Source organism: Corvus brachyrhynchos, unplaced genomic scaffold (genome assembly GCF_000691975.1).
Source record: "Corvus brachyrhynchos isolate BGI_N302 unplaced genomic scaffold, ASM69197v1 scaffold409, whole genome shotgun sequence".
NCBI lineage: Eukaryota > Metazoa > Chordata > Aves > Passeriformes > Corvidae > Corvus > Corvus brachyrhynchos.
Genome location: NW_008246059.1, coordinates 3,289,096 through 3,309,262, shown reverse-complemented (window position 1 = coordinate 3,309,262; position 20,167 = coordinate 3,289,096). Strand labels below are relative to the sequence as shown.

General features: G+C 41.2%; 1 protein-coding gene across 5 annotated transcripts in view; it reads right to left on the bottom strand.

Annotated features, from left to right (window-relative positions):
- Positions 1–20,167, bottom strand: part of ZADH2 (zinc binding alcohol dehydrogenase domain containing 2) — a 36,434-nt gene that overhangs the window by 5,557 nt on the left and 10,710 nt on the right. The window contains exons 2-4 of one of the 5 annotated variants that reach the window (XR_001865856.1): positions 12,057–12,161; positions 8,161–10,589; positions 5,373–5,765 (exon numbers count right to left, since the gene is read on the bottom strand). The gene's annotated coding sequence lies outside the window, so the exon portion shown is untranslated. Of the gene's footprint in view, positions 1–5,372; positions 10,590–12,056; positions 12,162–20,167 lie in introns of those variants that run through there. The other 4 variants (XR_001865857.1, XR_001865858.1, XR_001865855.1 and 1 more) reach the window with 4 other exon arrangements.

Here is a 20,167-nt window from a genome sequence, read left to right as displayed (position 1 = left end):
AACTTCACACCTTTGCTTTGCTGTGGCTGTGCCAAGCAGGGGAGAACAGAAGTGCCCTGTAGTTGCCATCAGTGCCCAAACTGCTGGGATTCCTCACAGGTCGGATGTTGCTCTCTGTACGCAGGGAGAAGGTTAGCTGCCACCATTTAGCCATTCCACTGACGCCATGATGATTTTTTGCCTTTTCTTTTGTACCCCTGTTACACCTTTTTACAACTTCCATGTTCTTAGTGCTTTTAGCCTATATTCTTGGACTTGTTTGTTCAGCTAGGAGACCAAACATTTTAGAAGCTTTGTAGTTAGGGATCAGTGTGCCCCAGACTCCAAGGTCCTCTCCAGAACACTTTTTGTAAACTAAGATAGAACCATCCAGGGGAAGGTTCCTCAGGGCAGGGGGCTCATTTAAGCCTCTCACTGGGGAATATTTGATAGATATGCTAATTGGTAAGACCTATAATCATATACCTGATCTATTGTGGGTGTGCACTGCAGTGTGCATTGGGGTACATTCAACCTGGCCGTGGTGCACCTAAGGATCCTTAAAATAAATACCAAGGTAAAATCCCTTTTTCCCTTCTAACCATGTTTGACTCTTGATTTTAAGACCAGGAAAAGGCATCACCACTAACCCTGCTTGTCTGCATGCCTGCATGTGTGTGTGTGTGTGTTCTGACCAGGGTGGGCTGACAGCAATACCTCAATCCATGAAAATAAATGCCCCTTTCCCTCTTTGCTCACAGTCTAGTTTGCCTATTCCTGGGGCATGAGCCTCCCGATGGCTTCTTTTCACCCACCAAATATCCTTTCTTGTGACAGCCACCATCTTGGCTAATCCTGGAGGTAGAAATCCCTGATCCCAGAGCTGAAATCATAAGGCTCCACATCTTACGTGAGAGAGCAATGCTCTCTATCTGTAAGTAGCATCTACTTCAGTTCTTCTGTGAATCACAGCAACTCCTGGTTACATTGCCTGGCATGAAAGTCTGGGAAGACACAGGTGAGTAGGTAGGAACATTCTACATATGGATAAAAATTCTCTTTTCATTGATCAAAAGAGAAAAATCTGGGATAAATACCACACAGTCTAAGGCTCTGCTGCCTCCTCTCTTGCTATGCTCTATGTCAATAGCCTCAGGGAAGTTAAAACCACATAAAGTTACTAGTCCCATATGCATGTGAAGCCAGGGCAGAAACAGGGAAGAGTTACAGGAGAAAAGAACCCCCATGCACCCTTATTAAAATCAAGCCAGGAAACTTTTTAAGTCACTTTGCTTTAGTGAGTTGGTGAATATGAAGACACATCCTTGATTCACCTCAGAATGCATTATTTAATCTTGATAATCTGGTAGGATGTTAATAAGTAGGTAACCGCTATTTTGGACATCATGAACACACAATGTGAAAAACAGAAAGCTGGGGCCACTAAAATCTCCTTTCTCTGAATCTCAGGGAAACCAGTGAAAAGGCACTGAGTGCAAGATCCAGCCAGCCACAGAAGCAGCTGCAATAGTGGTAGTTATGTATGTAGTATACAGCTGAGCATTTCCATCCTAATCCTCTGTTTCGAGTTGCTCAGAGCTTTCCAGATGCTTTAGTTATCAGGATAAAATGTTCCAGGCCTGGTCTCTGGCAAAATGAATATTTTTAATAGTTCAAGATAAAAGTGGCTCCGTTATTCTTGAGTGGGAGAGAAGTCCAAGGATCAAGGAAACAGATTTCTTTTTTTGTGTGTGTGTGATTTTTTTCCTTATAGTTCATCTGCTAAGATCTCTGAGGGACCAGATTTGAAGACTGGCATGAAGCAGCCCTTGCTGAGAGGGTCACTAGAGACTGGAGCACATTGCAGCTATTGACCACTGTGTTACAGGGAAAACTCTCTGTGATCCAAAAAGGGTTATGAGTCCTTGGAAATTATCCACGGACTTATGCAGTTTATTTAGGAAAGCTGATCCTCCCACTCTCCCCTCACACATACACAATTTCTTCTAGTAATATTGGGAGCAAACATATTCCTTGTTCGTGACTAATTTAGCTATACAGAGATCCCAGCAGAAATTAGCAATATGAACCAGGCGACCTCTTGAGATCCCCTCTAGCCTAATTTTCCTATTGTCTAGTCTAAATGAACATCTGATTCATACCCTAAGTCCCATATAAACTTTACATCACTTGTAAATCTGTTTTTCGAAGTCCACTGATGAGCCATAGCACATAATAATATTACAGAATTATGTTTGCTGTTTTCCCCTGTGGTCCTTCAGGTTGGTGCTTGCTGAGCAGCTCACACTACGCAACACTTGTATGTTTTGTGTGTTGAAACTGCAGTAAATTCAGGGCGTGGTGTAACCCATTAATACTTACACAGCTTGTAGAAGACAGGAGAAGAGCACTGTGCCCTGTGACGGCTGTGAATTGCCCTCTACATGAGGGACATGTTCATGTTGCCATACTTTGTTCTGCAAGGCAGACACAGAAACTGCAAGAAGTGTTGCACCTCTTCCAGGCAGAAGGTGTATTCTGAATGAAAAATTGGGCAACAGTGAAGATGATCTGGTTACCCTCGCTGTAGACAGGAGCAAGCTAAAATAAAGCCACTGCCCCTGGCTCTGTTGTCCTTACAGGAGCTATGCTGCCTCTGTGAACAACTAATAGATCAATCTAAAAAAGTGGAAACACACATGGCTTTAAAGGTGCAGTTGTGAGGGTTTCACATTACTTCAGGCAACCAGGATGGTAATTAGTGCTCTTCATACTTCAGGTTCATACTGAACCATCTCCAGTTAAAATCATAAGAGTTTTGCACCAAAGTCAGCAGTGGCCTTAGCAATCCAGGCCAACTGAAAATGTACCATAATAGTAACATACACATCATAACAGAAAAAGCAGGGAAAAAAATAAATATAGTGGAGAATACGATACTAGGGTGTCCATTTTAAAAGTGAATAGCTGAGTCACAAAGAGATGAGAGCCTAAATTCCCAACGGCAGGCAGGCAGGTAACTGAGGAGCGAGTACTTGCCCAAATTGGACAGGAAGTAAAGAACAGGGCTTAACTTTGATCTCCTGACTTGCAATCATCTTATGATGCAACTATAAAATCAAGCCTTTCCCCAGGGCTTTTCAGAAAAGGTGAGTTATTTCTGCCCCTTAGCAGACACTTGTGTAGTTCCCCTGGCTGGACATCAGAGAGCATCAGCACCTGCAGCATCCCTCAGCCCATGGGATGGGGCAAGGATGGCGCTGCGGGAGCACTGCAACCCAGATTCACTTTGTGGGAAGGTTGGACGACTTCTGTGTGAATAACTGACTGACTTGTTGCTAGGGAACAGTTGGGAGGCATGCTTTTGATCTCCCATATGCTTACTACTAATAAATAAACAAATAACAATAATTACAACAAACCCCAAGCCTGTTGTATCTCCAAGATTAATTAATGATGAAATACAGCTGAAATTCTGTAAAAGAAGGCAGCAAGGTGGGTTAGATTTCATATTTTCCTGCTGTGTATGGAAATGATGGTTGAAATTAACATTTTTTTTTCCTCCTTAAAATTTACCTTAGCTGGATCAGGTTAGTGGGAGGAGTGGGGGAGTATTCCCTTCACAGACAGAGGATGAGCAGGCAGACAGTAAATCTCCCCATGCCAGTTTTACTCACATCCAGTTTTTCCTGCCTAGTACAGTTAAGTTTTTTAGATACTTTACTTGCATTTCTAATTCAGTTATTCTTCTGAAATTTATTCAAAGGATTTATGCTTATGAAATTATAATATAATGCTGCCTATATGCCAATGAGCTGCAGGCAAAGAAAATAATTTTCTTCAATTTACAGTTATGAGGCTGGAAGAAAATGATGCCTTCTTATCACCTCTTTTTCTTTGTATGCCTCGGTATTTTTTTAAGTCTTCAGAAGGCAGGAGCTGATGATGAATTCTTAAGCAGATCACACTGATAATTGTATTTCAGAACTGTCAACCCTGTGAAGACTGTCCACGGAGGTGTCTCAGTTCACTTGAGCTATTTGTGTCACTGCTTCTCCAGGAACTCAGCCCTCAATAAAAACCCAAATCACTGGGGATATTGTTAAGTCTTCTGAAAGGATTATTAGATCGAAGGAAAATTTATGGATGACACTTTGTAACAATTAATCAGGAACTGTTGATGAAGTTAAGTTGGTTCTTTATTCTTGAACAGAAAAAAAAATATGCAGCCCCTGTACAAATTGTCAAATGGCCTATTTTGTCACTCGGTTTGATTAATGGACTATTTGGAGTCCCCAAAAAGTCCTAGTAAAAATAAAAAAGAATCATAAATATTGAATAAGCTCACAGCATGGTTAACCTTGACTATGTTTTGGAACATTCTTGGAGAAAACTTTGCTATTCAGAAAATAAATTGCTAAGAGGATTAAAAAAAAAAAATTAAAAATTGGAGATTTTGGAAAATGTCACCTACCCAACCTTGTCATCCTGATTAGCCTGTCATGATAAATTAGCTTTAGTTAGCTTTGCAATCAGGTCAGAAATTGCTGGTACAGTACCACATTTTGCAAGTGGGGCTACACCTGGTCCACAAGAGGGGCACAGGATGGCAAGGAAAATACTCCTGCTCTTGGTGCTTTGTATGTCAGACAGTGCTGGGACTGCTAACAGGCTATTATCCTTTTTGTACTGTAATTTATGGAAATGGAGCCCAAGGAGTGCTGAGAGCATGGGAGTCATGGTGCCATAAGGTTCTTTCTGAAAGGTTGGGCGAAAGATGTCCAGTGATCTGTGTATATGCAAATGACAAGACCAGAGCTTCAGCTGCAGAGAACACACACACACACACACACACACGCACACACACATTCATGCGTATTCAGGACACGCAGTTTCCATCTTTTCCTCCTGCTCCTCTGTCTCTCTATTCGCAACTCGGGCGCCCTCCTTCCCCTAGAGCTCCCCCCCATTGCTTGATGCAGCTGTTTAGTCCTGACAGGTCTGACCAGTCATTTTTGCTAACCTCTGATAGCATCTAGGTCAGCATGATCCCAAACTGGCTTGCTTTTGTTCTCGGCTAACAAGAAATACAATGCTATTAGTTTAGGCTGGGATTCCACAAAGCTCTTAAACTCCACGTGCTTCACTCCAAGAATGCAAGCAATTCCACTCTTCTCCTTCAGCAGGGCACTTGGGTGCCTGCTTAAAGTTAGGCACATCTGAGACATGCTTGGGCTGAATCAAGCCCTCGCTGAGGACTAATTGTGCCACTTAACATTTTGTTTTAGCTGGCCCCTTTTTCCAGCATGTGTCATGTGCCAGCTCACTACCCCATCTCAGATGGCACACATGAAATAATGTATTTGAAAGCAAGGCTCAGGAAGTGGGAGAGATTGAGAAATCTGTGCAATTATTTCCATGACTGGTATAAGAGAACAGTACAATAACAAATGCTCATTAGATTTTGTTAATTCTCTGAAAGTAACACAGGAATTCAAACAGGGGATTTGTTTTTTGTCTCATCGCTCTCCATTTGGAGCCATAAATATTACTTTACAGTTCATTTTTATCCCCACAGTTCTCCATGATCACAGATAGCCCTCTGCCTCCCGTTGAAGAATAGCACTGCAGGAACAGAGAGGGCTGGGCTAGAGGTGCCACGTGGTGCACTGGCCATCCGGCTGGGGAAAACAAGGTGCTGGCTCCGATTACTCTCTCCTGCCTTCCATATCCATTTGGTCAGTGGTGGCCAAAGGGAAATCCTTTTCTCAGAAAGATTTGCCTCTCTGAAATTAGGAAAAAAATGAAATTAGGTACAGGGAATTTTCTGGGATGATTTGGTGCATTTTCATACTTGTACTTCAAACTGGCCATGCAGCATGTGGGAAAGAGCAGGGAAGTACAAAGTTTGCAAAGGTTCTGGGTATTTCTTCAGGATATAAAACTGAAAGTCTTTTATAAAGTACTTTCATAAATATACAGTGCTATGGCCTGTGGTTAAAAAAATAATCCCATAGACATTACCAGGCTGAACTGGGCTGGGGTGAGGCAGGAGTTTTGTGGGGAGGGTGACAAAGAGCTTCTACTGAGGAGCTAGCAGGCAGGACTTCCCCCCAGTGTTCTGCTTGGCCCACACCATCTCCCTGGAGTAAACACCCCACTGAAGACACCTTGCAATTCTCTCAGCAAGGTGCAAAGCCAAGGTCCTGATTGGCAGTGATTGTTAAGGAAGGGAAGGGAGGGTGTCAAGAAGATGAAGCCAGGCTCTTCTCAGTGGTGCCGAGTAACAGGACAAAAGGCAATGGGCAGAATCACAAAACCACAGTGTTGTTACGGTTGAAAGGGACCTCTGGAGATCATCTAGACCAACCTCTCTGCCAAGACAGGATCACCTGGAGCAGCTTACATAGAAATGTGCACAGGTGGGTCTGGAATGTCTCCAGCGAGGGAGACTCCATGACCTCCCCAGACAGTCTGTTCCAGTGCTCTGCAACCCTCAATGTAAAGAAATTCTTCCTCATGTTGGGTGAAACTTCTCGTGATTTAGTTCATGGCCATTGCTCCTTGTCCTGTCGCTGGGCACCACTGAAAAGAGTCTGGCACCATGCTCTTGGCACCTGCCTTGGAGACATTTACATGCATTAATGAGATCCCCTCCCAGTCTTCTCTTCAACTGACTAAAGAGCCCCGGCTCCCACAGTCTCTCCTCATGAAAGAGATGCTCCAGATCCCAAATCACCTTTGTGGCCTCCACTGGACCCTCTCCAGTATCTTCTTGTCTTGAGGATCCCAGAACTGGGCACAGCACTCCAGATGTGGCCTCACCAGGACTGAGTAGAGGGTGAGGATGACCTCCCTTGACCTGCGGGCCGCACTCTTTGCAATGCATTCCAGGATCCCACACAAGGAATCCCTGGCCACAAGGACACATTTCCAGCTCATGTCAACTTGTCACCTACCAGGACTCACAGGTCCTTCTTTACGTGCAGGTGACCATGTACTGGAACAGGTTGCCCAGAGAGGGTGTGGAGTGTCCCTCACTGGAGATGTTCAAGAACCATCTGGACTTGATCCGGTGCAATGCAGTCTAGGAGACCCTCCTTGATCAGGGAGGTTGGATCAGAGCAGGAGGTTGGACCTGCTGTGGTCCCTTCCAACCTTACCCATTCTGTGATTCTGTGAATTTTCACAGGATATGGGTGATAATTCTGGTTAAATTCCAGTCCTGGTAATTGCACACTACCTGAACCTGTGAAAGCCACAGTGGTCCCAGGCAGAGCCACCGAGGATTGTCACAACAGGCTGCATAACTGCCTTTGGGGTGGGGCTGTTTCAGGGATTCTTGCTGATGTGTTTTGTGTGGGATTTAAACATTTACTAGGCCAGGGAGACTGAGCATAACTGCTTAGCTCAGTTGTTAGCATGGTCACAGGAGAGAGAAGAAACTTGAGCTCCATTTCCTGATTCATTTGAATCTCTGGAGCACATCTAGGACCCAGAGCCTTTGCTGAATAGTGAATAATACTTTCTGCGTCAAATGTAGGTACTAAAAGTGCTTAGATCATGATCTGTTTGCTCCTATAGGTGTCCAGATGTAAAGCTTTAGGTAGTTTGAGGCAGTAGTAACAGGGTGGGAAATTGTGAATCAAATACTGTGCTAACAGGACTCTCAGGCAGCAGAGCAGCACCTCTACTCTTTGTGCAAGAGATCCTATAAAATAAGGTAATGCACAAGAAAGCACTGCAGCTAGTGAGAAAGAAAGAGGCTTTCAGGTATAGTGATTATGATGGCCAGTCAAGAACAGGGTGTCTGAGTTCTGCTACATTTAATTTATGGTAAGCAGAATAGCTTCAAAAAGGGGTATCCCTATTAAAAAAAAAAAAAAGTCCCTGTATTTTTGTGGTTAGGACGCTTCTAAAAAGTGTGCATTTGAATCACCTTGGAAGACACGAATTTAAGTCTGTTCCCTGCTTGCATCTCAGGTAGGTGCTCAGAACACTTCTTTTTCAGGGCTACAAGACTGGGTCCCCCATGGTACAGGGAGGGACACCTTGCACACAAATGTCAGCATGGCTTAAAGGTAGACCAGGCATGTAGCACCATTGCAGTACCTGATGGTAGGGGTGTGTCCTGCACAAAAGGACACATACATGGAGAACTTGTCACCTGGAGAACCTTACCACTGCTCGAAGAGATGCAGACCTGGTGCCTCCTTGATACTTTGCGGGTGAGCAGAGGTTTGGAGATGTCTGAATTGGTGGTTTTTCATTACCTATCCACAGCATGCTTGAGCAGATACTGCAAGGAGTCTTTCAACATGTGAACTCACAGGAAGGCTTTTCTTTGCAGCTCCTTTGGAGCAGATGAAAATGCTTTGCTTTCTAAAATAAACTGTTCTCAGTGTCTTTTGTAAAGCTGGCAAAGGAAGAAGATCAACCTCAGTCCACATTCTCTTCTTCTAACTTTCCCAAACAGACATTAAAATAAAACGCCCTTTACTAAACATTAGGTAGGCTTTTTCCTTTGATGACTCTGCTCCCAAAAGGCAGCTCAAATCCAGGAAACATGAGGAAAGATTCAGCCACTTGAAGGTGCAGATTTCATTGTTATTGTTTGCCAGTGAAAGAACAACAATGCATAAGAAAACATGTATATTAAATAACACTAATTGCATTATAAAGAGCACCAGGCATCCTATAAAAACTTGTTGCCCAAATGTGTCTGTAACAATTTATCAGCAAATTATCTTCATACAAAAGAGTCAAAGCAATTAGCTGGGGGCTGGCTGAGCTCTGCACTCCTTTCACTTGCTGTGTAGTAAAACAGACCACCAAAAAACCCCAATTCTGTGTATCTCAAAATGCTAGGTCAGTGATTCAGCTGTTTCACTAGGGTCTTTTCTGTGTTAATTTGCCATATTTTAGAAAGCATGTTACACCTTATACATTTTTTCACCTTCTCTTCTTTCACTGCCCCTGCTATGGTTTGGCTACATGTGCCTAAGAGTAAACCCCCTGAAGAAGATCTTGCATTAGCTAGAACAGAATCAACAAACAGGTTTCACCTGAAAGTGGACAGACTTATTCTCCAGGTTAAGGCTGATTTTTATTTATTTATATTTTTAAGCTTCTTTGACCGACAGGTAAGTAAAAACCTAACTATGATAATGAAATAAAATTGACTTACCCTGCCTGTTTCAGTTTTGGTTTTGTGGTTTTAAGTTAGTGATTTCATTTAATATAACACTTACACCACCATCTGATTTTGAAGATACCAAAAGAAGAGCAAATGGCAGATATATGGTATTTTCCCTTTTAAGAGGTGTTGTAATTTTATACATTAGGATAACACCTGTGGATCAAACCACTCTGAACTTTGGATAACTGCAGACTGGGAGTATTGTGAAGATGTGACTACAGATTCAATTACACTTCTTTCCAAGAAAATGTATGTAAGTTATAGTGGCTGATTTGTGTTTTTATAGGCTGGAACTGTGTTATTCATGGGATGTGGAGTATAACGTTGATTTTGTGTTTCGACTCTTCAATTCTTCTGGAAATGCAAAGAGAGGAGAAAGCAATTTGGCTCTTGCTCTTCACAGATGGGAAGATATGGTCTTTGATCTTAATGTTAGAACTAGTAATCAAATGTTGATTTCCTGGCTTTTAATGTGTGAATGAGTTGAAAGATGCTCTTGACTAGGCTAACAAGCCATGTGTAGTGGGTGAATGATGCTTCGTGTAGCTCATTCTCAACACATTTATGATATAAAACAAATGTATGAAGGTCTTTTGATCCGTGAGCTAAGGCTGCCTATGTTTACAGAGACAAGGCAGGAGTATTTGGAGGTTTTGAAAAGTATCCACCTGCACTGTTGTTTCCCTGCCTTTACTCTGGTTTTGCTTATCTTTCTGTTTGCTAGCTACAGTGCTTTCTGCTAGAGCAGTGTTAATACTCACTTCATGCGAGCTTCACTATTACACCTCCCCTGAGTGGAAATAGCATGGTGAAATCTTGTTAGACCTATGGCGTCTATGTTTGAGCTTGGGAAAGCACAGGGCAGCTCTTATGGCCATGCAGCTGCACAAAACCTGCTTGTTTCCTCTTTATCAATGAACGGCACCAAGTGCTCAAGGAAGTCAGCAGCTGTATTTTGCTTGGAATTATATGTGAAGGAGGATCCTCCTTCTTGTCATTTTATTTATCACTAACAGCCATTTTAATTTCTTCCCAGTGGCAATTATACTGTATCACCACATCTAAATCAGAAATGACACTCTAGTGGTTATATTATGTTGACTGGGCATCACCTAATTTTTAAGTGGCATTCTTGCCCCATCATTGTGATTATATCCCTTTCCAATAAGTAATGTAAGAAAAGATCTACATAATGGGAAAACATACATATTAATATATTCCATGACAAACATGTTAACTTTACATATTAATCATGGTAAACAGAAGTCATGTTTTACATTTTTCCTCTTCAGTACACTGTTCTCTTGACAGCTTGCTTTCCCTCTGGTTCTATTCTTTCCAGTCCTGGTGTACATTCCACTGCCTCTGGTCACCCTGTTAGTTGCAGAAGGAGAAGGCAGGTCACATCAGTCTGGTTAAAGGGAAAAAAAAAAAAAGAAAAACAATGCTACTGGATAACGCAATATTGCTGCTCTCCTCATTGCATTCAGGTCTGCACGAAGGGACTTGAATATGTGCAATAAACATATGTGTGTGATAATGAGATTGTTGGTGGAAAGTCATCTTGAAAAGACAAGGAGCAATTAAGCTTGCTTACTTATACAAGTTAGAATGACAAGATGCCAGTGCTGGCCCTGCTCATCCATATAATAGGGTTCTCCTTCCCTGCTTAGCTGTTCTGGGAGAAGCATTTCCTGTCAAACCTCTGCCATGACTCCGCCATAAAGCAATCTGCCTTTCTCCCTTGCATACACCATTCATTCTCACACTCGCATCACTGTCCTGATTTCAACTGAATGCCTGCTAGCAAGCACCTGTATTAGAATAATTTAAGAATTCAATGCAAAGCCTTCGTATAACTGAGTATTTATTTGTATTGGTGTACTCTCTCATCCGATTTTAATTGAATATTTAAAGATGTCAGTGGGGAGATGTGCAGGTTGCTCACAAATGCTTAATAATGCGATGTATGGAGTCAACAAATAATGCACCTTTCGTTTGCTATCTAGAAGATTTAAATAGGATATCTTGGATGCTATTGACAAGGAGGGAAGTGTGGAACAATAGGAACATATGATAGTGTTAGATAACAATAGCTATCCTTATGCATCTTGAATTGAATGATGAAGCCATCAATTAGAGAAATAGCCCTCTGAGTATATATCATCGACAAGATGAATACCAGTACATTGCATTTCTGGGTGGAGATCTTAGTGATCTGTAATTCAGAAAGGCAGTGAATAGTATATACAGTCTTTTGAAAATCAGAAATCTTTTGCCCATATTTCTTTGGGTTTGGTGTTTGGTTTTTTTTTAGCTACAAGACTCTTTCAGATACTGAAGGTACTTGTACTTTATATTAATACCTTAAACAGTGTTTTCTCAGCTAGTTTTAAGATGCCATTCTTCTTCACAGTAAGCATATTTAGTGGACACTTTCAGGGCTTAAAGAGTATGAGGAGCAGTTCTTTCTAGAGCTGTCTGGTCTCTTAATTAATTCTTATATACAGGCATGGGGATCCACTCACACCCTATGAACTCTAACAGAGTCCCTCTCCACAGCAAGGAGGAGACCTGGCATACATTCCTTAGATGCCATAGCCTCTATTTTCAACCTAAATTTTCTCGTGTTCTCTTTGGAATGTCTGAAAATTTCTATCCCCTCTGCCTCTCCCAGCTTTGGGTGGGAGGTTTTTTTTGTTTGTTTTGTTTTGTTGTTGGGTTTTGGGTTTTTGTTTTTTTACAATAATCATTAGTATTATTTATAGCGGAGAAGCAAAAGAAAGAAAAGTTAAAGAGACAGAAGTTGAATTATAGTAAGTAAGGAATTCTCAGCTCTTGCAGTTTCCAGTTAATCAGTTCCACTTCTTATACTTACATTTCAAAGTGAGTAAATATTCCATGGTCAGGGCCAAAATTTATTCTTGGATCTTTACATAGGTACCAAAATGTACAGCAGCAGCATTAGACAGTGAAAATAGCTCTGTAGGGGAATAAAGAAAAAATATGAGGAAAGACTATAATTAATGGAGTGCTCAACTAACTATAAAATACAATTTAAGGAATGAAAATAAGCATTCATGACCATTATCTGTATTTTTACTATTTTTGGTTGAGGTTTTTTTTTTTTTAATGTGGACTCCTTTGTGTGAAAACAGCTTTGTGATCTAAATGTTTAGGTCCTCTTCATGTTTGTTTGCTTGTACACAGAAGGTCATTATATTAAAAAATGGATCCTACCAGGCATGCCAGTGATTGTTTCAGCGAAGAATTTCTAGAGCCTTAGGGGATAAAAAACAGTCGCTGCCTTTCCCAGAAGCATCTGAAAGGGCTAATGAAGTTTGGTGGATCTCAAAGGTATTGACAATATATGGCCTGATGAGGGTAAGAAAAAGTTCAGGTCTTTCAGGAAAACAGCAGGTAAAAGAAATTTCTGTAGCTTTCCCCCTTCTAAATCTAATCAAATGAAACCACCTACAGGCCAATAAGCTTCTTGAGTGCACTTTGCCCTGGAAAAAGTGTTGTATTATCACCCAAAATATAAATAATGCAATAAAAGAAAATGGTTGATGTCTTCTTAATGAGCTATTGTTAAGGCACCCTTCGCTCTTATCTCTTTTCATAGCCTGATGCAAAGAGCAGCATTCAGTGGTCGAGAGCATATTTTGAGTGCTGCTAGGAAAGTACAAATGAGAAAACAGGTTTAATTATACTGCTTACTGCATCAAGAGGTCCATGTGGTTTGACCGGCTGTGTTAGGACACCCTGTAATTTGGAGGAATTCTCTGTGCACTGGCACCATAAATGCACTGCTATCAAAAGGATGGTTAATAATCTAAAGTTGGCTGTTAACATTGCTGGAGCTGGTGTCTATAATTTCTGTGAGTGACCTGAATGACTCTGCAATGAAAGACTGAAATGTCACTCTCCTCCTTTACTTTGTTTGCCTTGAGCAAAGACTGCTCCAGATTGTGTACATCCACCAAGGTCCAAATGATGAAAGGGCAGTGCATAAGCATGGATTCAAGGCTCAGTTAAATCTCCCTGCTCTGGCAGAATAGTAGGGAACATGAGGAAGAGGGCACGGGTGAAAAATAAGATGATCTCCTCTGGAGCAGCTTCCACTGTGGCTATCTTTCCCCATCTTTGAGCAAATAAAAGTGAGCCTGGCTGTAGGGACCTATAGGCTCTCCCTTGCTCTCTTAGCTGCCAGCCACAAGTAAATCAGACCTGATGCCTGTGGCTAAAGGCAAAGCAAATGGTTTCCATTATCCAGGTATTTATTTTGCACCTGCTTCTGTGACATCTGTGTAATAACAGTTACGTATGACAAAAGGTAGTCTGACCTGACTTTGAGTATTTCATTGCTTTTTTGCATTGTGCTGACTGAGCAAGCAAGCAGGGGGCTCATATTCCTCATGGGAGGTAGAACTGTAGAATCGTTTCGTTTGGACAAGACCTTTAAGATCATCAAGGTGCCACAGACCATCCAGCTGAGACACCTGTGGAGTGGCAAGTGCAAAGACCTTTGCTGTCAGGAACCTTAAACTCTTGTTTCTGATGTGCCTCATTGGTACAGTTCAGATGCAGTAAAGGAGTAAAATACTATCAGTAAATTTCAGAAAGTTCAGTATTTGCATTTCATTTGGAAACCTATGACATTTTGGCATATTTTCACTGGAAGGCCAGAGCAAGGCTGATTGAAGATCAGTGTCGGCATTAAAATATACAAGGTATGGAGAGCTGGTGTGCTTCAGAGCAAAGCCAGCCTGCCAGGCACAGAACATGGGCAACCCTGGGACAGAGCATAGGACTGTTAGGGTAAGTGGTTTTTTTAAATACAGCAGTGAGCGAAGAGATTAAGTCACCCACAACACTCTGAAACTGTATCTTCTTGGAGTGACAGATTCTTAGAGCAAATATGCTTGTTTTCAGACCTTCGTTCATATTGCCTGATGTACAACTGCCAGAACTGGGGGTTGTTCAACCTTTTCACTCTACTGTGTGGCAGATAGGAAAGCACTGGAACAGCAACATTCTCTATATTCTCTCTGGTACAGTATGGGTAGTTTTCAAGGACCAAGAAACCTTTCCATCATTTGGATAAGTATGGTTGTCAGCTGTACTCTGGAAAAATTATTATGAGAATGGCCTGAATGACCATTCCCCTCCAGCCATCATGAAGGCACTATCAAAATTTTGTTTACTGAAAATGTTAAAGAGGTACTGCTGCCATTTATATATGACTGCTAAACTTCTGACTCTATTTCTGGAAGCAAAGAAATAATTGCTTTCACCTTCCCACCTTGCATTGTCTGTAATTAGTTGAAAATGTGACATAATGCCAGGAAGATGGAATAAAATAATCTAGAAAGGAAGGACACTGGCATTAGTGCTTACTGCAGTATATTTGTGAAGCACTTCTGTTAGATTTAGGATTGTATCTGATGTACATGGGAGGGGGGAAAGCCTGAACTCATCTGAGCTGAAGCAGACTGGCTTTTCTCCAGTCACCTGAAGACACCACTATCAACATCCCTTTTTTGCTCCTGCTAGATACAACCCTCGTCTCTACAGCATCTTTTATCTACAGCCCACCACTCATCTAGCAGGATTCTAGTTCATACCATGTGACCCAATGCTGAAATGTTTTGCATTGCTACAATTTCAAGTTTGTGGAAAAGGAGGACTATTTGGCTCTTTCCTCTTTGCACCATGATGCGTGTTTTGTGACTGCTGAACATGGCAGCTTTTCACAAACAAGAAAGGAAGAAATGCAAAAGAAGTTGCCTCATCACATCAACAGAATGAAAGACACTGAAAATTAAATCACACAGGCGGAAAAAGATCTTGGTGGATTGTTTTGGGTTTTTTTCCCCTGTGTAGCTAAAAAAGATCTCTCACGTTGAAAAGAAAAATTATCTGTTTCTGTGGTAATATGTAAACTGTATATATGTGCCATAAATCTACTCAAATTTCGTTGCAAGAGCATATAGGCAAACCTCTGTGCTTTTTAGGTTTACATATATTACAAGACAACTTGACCTACCCCCGGCTGAAAAGGGAGAGAAAAGCTTGAAACACTTCCAGCAGCCCCCCTCTCTATTACTATTTTCACCCTTTATTTTTTGTTGGGAGTAGGGAGGGAGGCAGAGAGAAAAAGGGAGAAGGGATGAAAAAAGTAGCTATCAAGTAAGTTAAGATTGTGACTTACAGGAGTGAGGGGAAAAGCTGTTTTTTGAACTAGGATGGACAATAATCTGTCCCTCACAGCCCAATTCATTTACAGAAGAATACCTGGGAACTGGAGGTTTGCCTTTTTAGCAGTTCCTCCAGAGCAAGGTTTGCTTTGCCACCACCCATCATCCAAGAGCTCAGAACTTGCAAAGCTGCTGCCATTGCCACCATAGCTCTTACAACATCACTGACAGCAAACACTGAACTGAATTTCCCAAGACTTTGGGAGTTATCTGGAGGCCCTGGGAAATTTCACTACAGCTTGAGGTTAGGCAGGTCTGTGTGTTAGAACTGTTTTTTCCAGCAGCATGAACACACACAGAAATAAGAGCCAGGTTCTCCTCAGAGACTGTTTTTACACTGTTTCAAGAGCGTTATTCTTGTTCCTCATTTACATTCCCAGGAGAAGAAACTGACTCAATATCTCTCTTATTTGTAGGCACTTGTGATAGCAGATTGAGGTTTCCCAGCTCAGTAAGAAGTCAAATGATACAGTAACTGACTCTGCATCTCGATTACTCAGGATACAGGAAAAATAATGTATGTTATTCACTTTCATCTGGCTACTCTTGCCACACCCTATGCAGGAAGGAAAGGTACATTATGCTAGTTGTATGCAGGGGTTATTTTGAAAGTAACACGACCCAAGGAGAACCCCTCATTAGGGCTTCAATGAGGGATTACACATAGGTGTCAAGGGGCAAATAAGCCAGGCGTTTTCAGCATTATTCTTGTTTAATGTTATGAAATGGCTTTCAAAACTCTGGATGCAAATAAAACTTTCCAATAGGCTGCCAGGAGCAGTCATGCCAATAATGCCATGCCAATGTGAATGAAGCCGGAGTGTTTTTCTTTGTAGCAATCAGACATGCCACACAATGCATTTCTGTAGAGTTCTCTTTCTTGGGTGGTTGAAATCACTTGGCTGGCAGCCTCGTGCCTCCCAGCTCACCTGAGGCATGCTGTAATCAGCCAGAACCGCACTGCATGTCATGTCTTACTGCTTCCAGAAAATATACAAATTTCCTTTCCTTCTATTCCCTTTGTGAATGAGTCCCTTAGGGGTATGGTTTTAAGACAGAGCACAAGAAGCCTTTGCACAGATCCTCGTAACGCATAATGAGATTTGTGTGCCTGCCTACTTTCTCTGAAAATGAACCCTAGAACAGCAGAAGTGACTTGGTCTGGCACTCGCTTGGTCCTTTTGACCTCCCTCCTGTGACAGAAGAGAAAGACTTCCCCCTCCTCTTACAGAAAGCCTGGAGGGTAGGTTTTTATTATGTGCTGTCTGGTCTTGCAGCAAACAGAGACATTTCTTGAGGTTTTTAGAGTCATCAACTCCAGTTCTGAAGAAAGATATGTTTGTTGAGCACTTCATGGGATAAACTGGTCTTAAGACTACAGGTGCAACCAGTCTGCATATGAAAGAAGGCTTGAATGCAGAGTTTTTCCTTCAAAATGACATCAGAAAACATTGTTAAGTCCCAGATAGCTAACTGCTTATGACAAATAGAAAAGTTTCACCTGAAGAATAGGTGCCAAGAGCTCATGCTCTTTCTGAGCCTTTTTTTTGTTATTACTCCACCCTGCAGTACTTAGTGAAGTGGCTCAGTGAAAATTCCCCTACAAAGACTCATGTAAGCGTCTTGTACACAGCACATTTATTATGGTTTTTTGTAAGACCTACAAAAAAAGTCAGAGAAACAACATGCTATAAGCCACCACCAAAACCTCTGAGCTGTTATGGATTGTGGGAAGGTTTCTTGCAGCCTGCCAGGATCCATGCTGAGTGCCTGGGGAGCTGAAAACTGCTCTTGTCCTGTGATAAGGGCTTTACATGAAGCAGGCTCTGCTGGAGGCACAGCAACTTACAACTTGCGTTGAACCAGCACTGCCAAAATGCCCCTTATAACCAGCATCAATTGAAGTGATGTCAAAAATCCTCCTGCCCTATAACCTAAGTAAAGAATGTGAGTTTAAAGGGGAAATATACATTGGAAAGTATAACTGAGATCAAGGTATTGTGTGCCTAAGCCATGTACACAGAATTCTGTCTCTCACTGAGAATCAGCAGGCTGTACCTCAGAGTTTCTTGGGTTTTGCCTTGGGCCTGGTCTAGATGTACTTTTGCACTAGTAAAACACAGTAAGTGCAGTAAGTGTTTACCCCCTCTGACATTACCATTTCATCTGGTCTAATAAGATCCAGCTTTTATTTATGTGTGTATCTGCGCCTGTGAGAGGCAGGAAGAACACACCAGCTGGGGAGGAAAAAGGAAGAAGAAAAAAGAAAATATTCCCGGGTACCTACTCAAGGAGTTAATGCATTGGGGCATATGTGAAGGAGTTAAAACACTATGCAGGTACAGATCCTGTGGCAATTACAAATGTTATTGAAATAAAAACCAGAAACAGGAAGCCAAAAAACAGGTCCCTAAGGCAGGCATCTGTCTTAAATGATATCATTTGTCAAGTTTCCAGCATTTTGTGGTTGTGAACACAAAAAGAAGTTCTGTGTTACACTAAGGACATTACATACTCATTAGTTGGAATGTTCCTGAAGTACATAATACAGGATTTTCATTTAATAAGAAGCAGCTACTTGCAACTGCATTGCACATAAAATAAATCCTGGGCATGCTAATTGCCATTCAAGGATGTTCTACCTAATTTTTGACAGGTTTTTCTTCCCCTCCCCCCTTAGACTACACTGTAAAAATTGTAAGCAGAATGTATTACTAAAGTTTTAAAATCTTTGGAGAACATTTTCTTATTTCTGAAATCTGAATTTCTTCAATCATGAATTATGAAGGTTTTAATGTCGATATTAAGAAAAAAAGGAATAAAACAAGTTATCTACAGGAATATTGTAGCAAGAAGTGAAGTGGTAAGAAAGTAAAATGCATACACATACATATACGTGCGTGTCTCTTGGTACAATAACTCTCCAAGTCATCCCCCACCGTCTCAAAGAACAAACCTAGCTTTAATTAATTGGTTTAGTTCCTCTATCTGAACACTATTAGTGCATTAGTTTTAACTAATATATAAGCTTCCCCCTCGCTGCCCTGCCAGTGACCTTAAGCTTCACATGGTAGGAAAGCCACTTGCTGTAGAATAGAAAAGTAATTTATCCACCATGATTGTTCAGCCCTGGCCCCTCTGTAAAACAGCAACTGACAATTGTGCTGTGTTATGGATGGTACGTTTGTGGTGTGTACAATAGTGTGCAGAGCATCAAACTCACTTCCCTGAACACTGCAGGCAGGATTTGAAAAGTGATCGCAGAGAGAAGCGACCACTTGCTGAGTGATGTCCCTCCATTTCCAAATCTTTTTTTTTTTCCAAGTAGCTCCCCCCATTTTTTTTTCCCAAAAGAAAGATCAGTGTTGTTTTCTCAGCTTAAGTAAGAGCAGTATGTAGTTTTCCACTCATAAAAGTATGTCATAATAATAACAATGAAAAAAGAGGTTAGATTGGTTTTATTTTACCTGGGATTTCCCTGCTTCTTTCCACATTTCAGGATTTAGCATATTCCCTCAAAACATAATAAATTTCTATTCTGTAGCTTAAGGGATCCATCAGTTAAAATGTTAGTCTTTCATCTTTATTACCCTCCCATTAAAATGAAAGAAACCGGGACACACTTCAGTTTAGAAGAAGCAATTTAGTTGGTAATGTCCTTACTACTCAAGTCTTTACAAAGAGAGAAAGTGCATTATTGCTTATATTTCACACATCTATCTGCATAAGAAGCAACTAAAGCTTTCAGACACATACGATATTAAATTTAATAATATTCTTTGATTAGATTATTTTATTACAACATTTTTCCATTACTAGTCATTTCCCGTACACATTTACATTCATAAAACCTGCAGGTTTCTCTTTGTTTGTATGTGTTTATATGTATTCATAAAGCAAGGAAAAGATTTTCTGGTTTGCTACAGCTGTTAGATTCGAAAAGAACAGATTAATAACTAGCCACCACGTAGGACTAGGTTTTCTTGTACACTGCACCAGTAACCCTTTGCTATAATGAGGACACAAAGAGGCTCACATCAGGCTGCTCCTCTTCTTCATAACTCAAAAGCGTCACAGTGGCAATAGCCTCTAGTGCTATTTGTCTTTAGTGCAGTTGTGACACTTCGGCATGATCCATAATTTGGCAGCTATTTACCGTGACATTTCCCTTCAGTGCAGCCATAACATTCAGTGAAGCCATTATTTGGTTCCATTTACCATATAAATTGTATTGTCGTGCATGCATGCTAGCAGCTACATTAGGTACCTGAAAATGAGTAAATCTTGTAAAATAGATACTAACAGCTATTCAGCAGAGAAATTTCTTTACTCCTCAGACAGAAGTAGGAATATATATAATATCTGCAAACTTTTCCTTGAGAGATTGTAATTATCTGTATTTACATGACACAGCAGTTACTCATATCCACTTTCTAAATATACATTTTATGTGTATATACGTTACACACATTTGCACGCATACAAACATACAGCAAACTATTGCTTTGTAGAAACCCAACTTAATTCAAAAAGGTATTAGGAGAATCCAGCATAGCAATTAAGTAGGAAGCATATCTGTAAAATGTGCTGAGGGTTGCAAGCCAGGAGAGAGCGAGTGAGTACGTGTGTGTCCGTGTGCGCGTGCGTATGCACACATGTGACAGACTCAGGAAAAAAGCCAGCTCTTCATCTAGTTCTTTGTTGTTTTTCCATGGAAGCATATGTGTGT